Here is a 5000-nt window from a genome sequence, read left to right as displayed (position 1 = left end):
CAAAGAGAACGAGAGAGTAAGGCTATTCAATCAGTGACAACGAACTGCCCCACTGAAGCCACTCAAGCTGGCACCCTATGTACGTTTGATCAAAGTACTAGAGGAAAACACACAAGCGGTTACCAGTCTGAGAACAGTCGCAGGTACAACAAAAACGCCAAGATCCTACATAGTGGAAATGGACTGAGGTAAAGATGAAACCATGCATTCATGCATTACAGCAATTCCAGGAAATGAGCCTTGGGTCCCTAAGGCCAAGGAACCAGTGTCCGCTAACAAGCCAGTCACTACCTGTGAAGTCTCTCCCATCACCTTGCACCTTGTACATTGTATTCCTTCAAGACCAAAGAGACCGATAAGACTCTCTCTTAAACTTAAAGAGAGTATTGGGCTTGCCTAACTTAATACATGTAGTCAACTTTTGGATCCAGTTGGTGTTAGATGTTTTGTCTCAAGCCCCTTGCAGGTTCATGTAGTTTGCCTCCTACCTGAGTTTGTTTCAATTTGTTAGCAACTCTTAAAAAGGGAGATGTTGTGTTATTGAAGTTTGAACTTTATACATAATGATTGTAGTACATGGTAGCAGTTTTAATGAGCATGCACAGTGGCAAAGAAAGGAGGCTGATAAACATGATTGTCTGTTTGTGTCTTGTGATTGAGTAGATTTCGTTACAACTAGTAATGTTGTTGGCTCTCACAACACTTCAAATACAAAAATGGAGAATGTGATTGGCTTACCACAACTACTCTGTGACCCTTACAAAGGATAAGAGATTCTGACATTACCTTTGTTAGAAAGTTAATTTCGACTGTGTTTGGATATTCCAAGTAAGTTTGGACTTGAACAAGTTTACGGATAAACAATTGGGCAAAGTACGCTCTATACATGTCCAAAAGCAGCTGAACCTGTAAAGAATGGTAAAAAAACAAAACAATGAAATGAGTAAAGTGGAACAAAATAATCAGGAAGCTTGGTTTCTACAACATAGCACATTAAAACACCTTGTACTACCTTTGGTGGCCAACTTGAAAGCATTTGCTACTTTGGCCACCCCACACATCTCATACTGTAATAACTGCAATTTAATTACTTAAGGACCTTAAGTTACTTCATTATTCAATAGAACCTTAGATTTTGATTCATAACTTTTTAATAACACCAATAACCAGTGTGAAATAAAATGAACCATGCAAATAGAACATGGCCTCGAAAGCCTTGTCCGGTGTAACAGCGCCATTCAACAGTTCAATTGGATCAAGAAATTTCGGGTTTTAGGGGTAGTGCCTTACAAGCATCTGTTCTGTGTGCACCTGCCCCACTGTTTGCAATTTTTTTTTTGCTTTCCTGTTGTCTTCATGAATACATAGATTTTTTTCTTGTTAATGTACAAGATATATGTTTTGAGTTCCTATACCCAATAAAGCTGTGAACCATGTGAGCGTTAGCCCTACTAATGGAAATGGGCCCACACAAGGAACAGAGAAAAAGTCTGACCAGGGTGGCAATTGAACCCACGACTTTCGGGTTAGATCACCGCTGCTCCACTGACTGAGCTACAAGATCAGACAGGAGCAGGTCGTGGGAATTTACACTGATTTCATTTGTACAATGTCACAGCAATGAAAATGTACCTGACCTTGTAGCTCAGTCAGTAGAGCAACGGTGGGTTCAATTCCCACCCTGATCAGAGTTTTCCTCTGTCTTTGTGTGGGCCCATTTCCATTAGTAGGGCTAACGCTCACATGGTTCATATTGGGTAGAAAACTAGCACTTCACATTGCCCTCTAATAGTTGAGTCTGTTGAAATATAAGTGCACACGGCTAACGTTGTTTTTTACATATTCATTGCCGTAACAATGAAATCTTAAATTCTCATGACCTGTTCCCGTCTGACCTTGTAGCTCAGTCAGTGGGAGTGGTAGATGTGGGACTTAATAGATTTTACTCTGTCTAACACTGGACGATTTTACTTGTCAATAAGGGCAGTCAAGGGTGGTTCGGGTGTCAAAGGCTTCAGCAACTGGTCCCCCCCCCCCCCTCCCATCCTCCTCAAAAACCAGCCTATGATTTGATATAATTAAAACCACTGACACCTGAACTGCCCTGGGCCACCCCCACTGATGAGTGAAATCGTCTGGCATTAGACAGAGTCAAATCTGTTAAGTCCCACTCCTAGGAGTCAATGGGTTAAATGGGGCTATTTAAACACATTTAACCCAGTTTTGGAGTGGATGTTAACCACTAGTGTTTCTAGGCCTTCCTGTTCTTTTTCAGCATTTAACCCATTGACTCCTAGGAGTGGGACTTCACAGATTTTACTCTGTCTAATGCCAGATGATTTTACTCATCAGTGGGGGTGGCCCAGGGCAGTTCAGGTGTCAATGGTTTTAATTGTATCAAATCATAGGCTGGTTTTTGAGGAGGGGGGGGGGGGGGGGACCAGTACCTGACGCAGGTACTAGTGTTTCTACAGTGTAGGCCTTCTTGTTCTTTTTCAGCTCTAGATGTTGAGAGACGTCTGTTAAAAGGAATAATGTTACGTTATCCTCTTATGAGGATGCCCAGGTTCTATCTCCAATCTTTATGTGTCCTAAAGTCAAAGATAGCTCTCGCAGGGTTATATTTAACCTATAAAGAAACTAAATGAGTCAGTAACCTACAGGTACGGTGCACCATCATTTCAAAACAGTTACTTTAAAAACAGCTATCATGCAGGTTTATGAGGCCAGGTTGTGACCTTAAAGATGCATAATTATTATTATTGTTGAAGAACATCAGAAATACCGGTATTTGAAATAAATTTTTCGTTGGAGAGATCAGTTGTATGCCTTCACCAGCCTACCCATGGGATTGTGTAGAAGTCCTAGAATTTTCACCAAAAATTGGAAGCCCTTTTTTAGCTACAGGTGTATTCAGCTTGGGTGCACCTGCTCAGGCTACATTCATTTGATGATTCTCTTTATTTGGAAGATAGTTAACTAGAATGTGAAGAAGCCACCTTACAAGTTGTGCAGCAATTTGACAATCTACAATCATGGACGAAAGTGTTGGGAAGGTAGCATCAACACTGCTTCCTAGAGACACAGCAGTTTGGAAGAGGTTTGCTGGTGGTCTGCTGATACAACGTATACAGACAGCGTCTAGGAGAATGAAGAGTAATGCAGATGTGGTTGTTTATATCGATGCACAGGGTGGGGTGCTTCTGGCATGTGGTTTGAGTGTGAGTCATTCAATAAACACATAAATAAACACATTAAATAATAATAATAATAATTTAATAATAATTTAAAAATTTATAGTGTGCAAATATCTATATGAATAAAATAGAATCAAATGTTAAATTACCTGGAGTTGTTAGCAGTTAAACTTAGTCTAGTCATGTCCTCCCTGCTTTATAGTGGAAGGAGTCATATTCATGTGAGAGTTACACATTTAAGTATGACTGATAAGTCACTTCTGTTGTTTCCTATATTAACTCTAAGGGGCCAGGATTTAGAACATTAGAATGCAACTCCCTTATTAAAGAAATTTGGGAATGGGGAGGCATGGTGGCCTCATGGTTAAGGCGCTCAACTCCGGATCGAGTGGTCCGGGTTCGGGGCCTGGCCGGGGACATTGTGTTGTGTTCTTGGGCAAGACACTTTACTCTCACGGTGCCTCTCTCCACCCAGGTATATAAATGGGTACCAGCGAATTTAATGCTGGGGGTAACCCTGCGATGGACTGGCATCCCATCCAGGGGGGAGTAGAAATACTCCTAGGCGCTTCATGCTACAGAAACTGGAGATAAGCGCCGGCCTGATGGGCCTTCTAGACTCGTAAGCAGACTTCACCTTTTATCAGTAATGATATCTGGTTATCTGCAGCCTACATGTACATCCCAGGGTCCAGCAATGTTGTTGCTGATCAGTTGTCTTAAAATTTTAACTTCAACCTTGAATAGATGCTTTCAGTTTCAGTATCTGAGAGTATAGCTTCCTCATTTGGCAAGCCAGACATACAGTAGATTTCTTTCCCAGCAGGCTTGATACTCATGTAGACTAGAGGACTAAGTCTTGAGGAAACCAGACCCAAGGGCAAAGTTTCAAAGTTTGTGGATGCCTTTCCCAAGGAGTGATCACCGATTTTCTTTAATTTATGCTTTCGCCCCATTTTGCCTTATTTCTAGATGTGTGCAAAAGATTGCTTGTGATCAGACATCAGGAATCCTGGCAATGCCTATGTGGACAACCCAGCTATATATTTCACAGATGTACTAAGCCTACTAATCGACACACCACTTCTTATGAAAGATTCACCTCAGAATCTCATCCATCCAACTCTGGATGACCCCCATCCACTTCACCAACAGGTGCAGCTGCTGGTATTCAAATTATCAGGCAATCCCTTCAGAACTCAGAAATTTTGCCAGACATTGTTGACGTCATCATGCTCTCTTGGAGAGCCAACACACAGAAGCAGTACAATGTTTACACATCAACAAGTGGTAACTGTTGCAGTTTTGTAGTAAATTAAAGGGTCCCAAGATCCACTGCATCCCTTTGTAAGAGTTGTACTTTAATTGTTTTTTGCATACTCTGTTCCAGAGTGGCATCAGTAAAACTGTTACTCTACACTGAATACAGCCCATTCAGCAGTCTCCAGCATTGACAAGAATGACAGTGATGCTCCAGATCATACCCCAGTGGGAGAGCATTTCCTTGTGTGCCGATATCTTAAAGGATTGTTTAACAAGCTCAAGCCTGTGCCGAAGTATACATGTATCAACATTTGGTCTGCTTTAATTCACACTGTCCTTGAATACTTGAGTTTTGTTTTGGCCCCTGGATAAAATCAACTTGAAGGATCTTACCTTATACTGATTGCTTTGACTGCAGGACAAAGGGGTCAGACTATGGCCTTTGTTGACAGGTCAGTATCACAGCAACATAATGCAGAGGAATGAGGCCTGCCTTAATTTTGCCCTACACTGCACTGGAACAGAACACCTTAAACAGGG

At 41.6% G+C, this 5000-nt stretch overlaps 1 long non-coding RNA gene across 4 annotated transcripts in view; it reads right to left on the bottom strand.

The window, feature by feature from the left end:
* Nucleotides 1–5000, bottom strand: part of LOC138003466 (uncharacterized) — a 67593-nt gene that overhangs the window by 57932 nt on the left and 4661 nt on the right. For all 4 annotated transcript variants that reach the window (XR_011123563.1, XR_011123560.1, XR_011123561.1 and 1 more), the window contains exon 2: nt 787–906. This is a non-coding gene — a long non-coding RNA (uncharacterized lncRNA). The remainder of the gene's footprint in view (nt 1–786; nt 907–5000) is intronic.

This window comes from Montipora foliosa, chromosome 5 (genome assembly GCF_036669935.1).
Source record: "Montipora foliosa isolate CH-2021 chromosome 5, ASM3666993v2, whole genome shotgun sequence".
In the NCBI taxonomy this organism is placed as follows: Eukaryota; Metazoa; Cnidaria; class Anthozoa; order Scleractinia; family Acroporidae; genus Montipora; species Montipora foliosa.
This window is presented reverse-complemented; position numbering and strand designations above follow the sequence as displayed.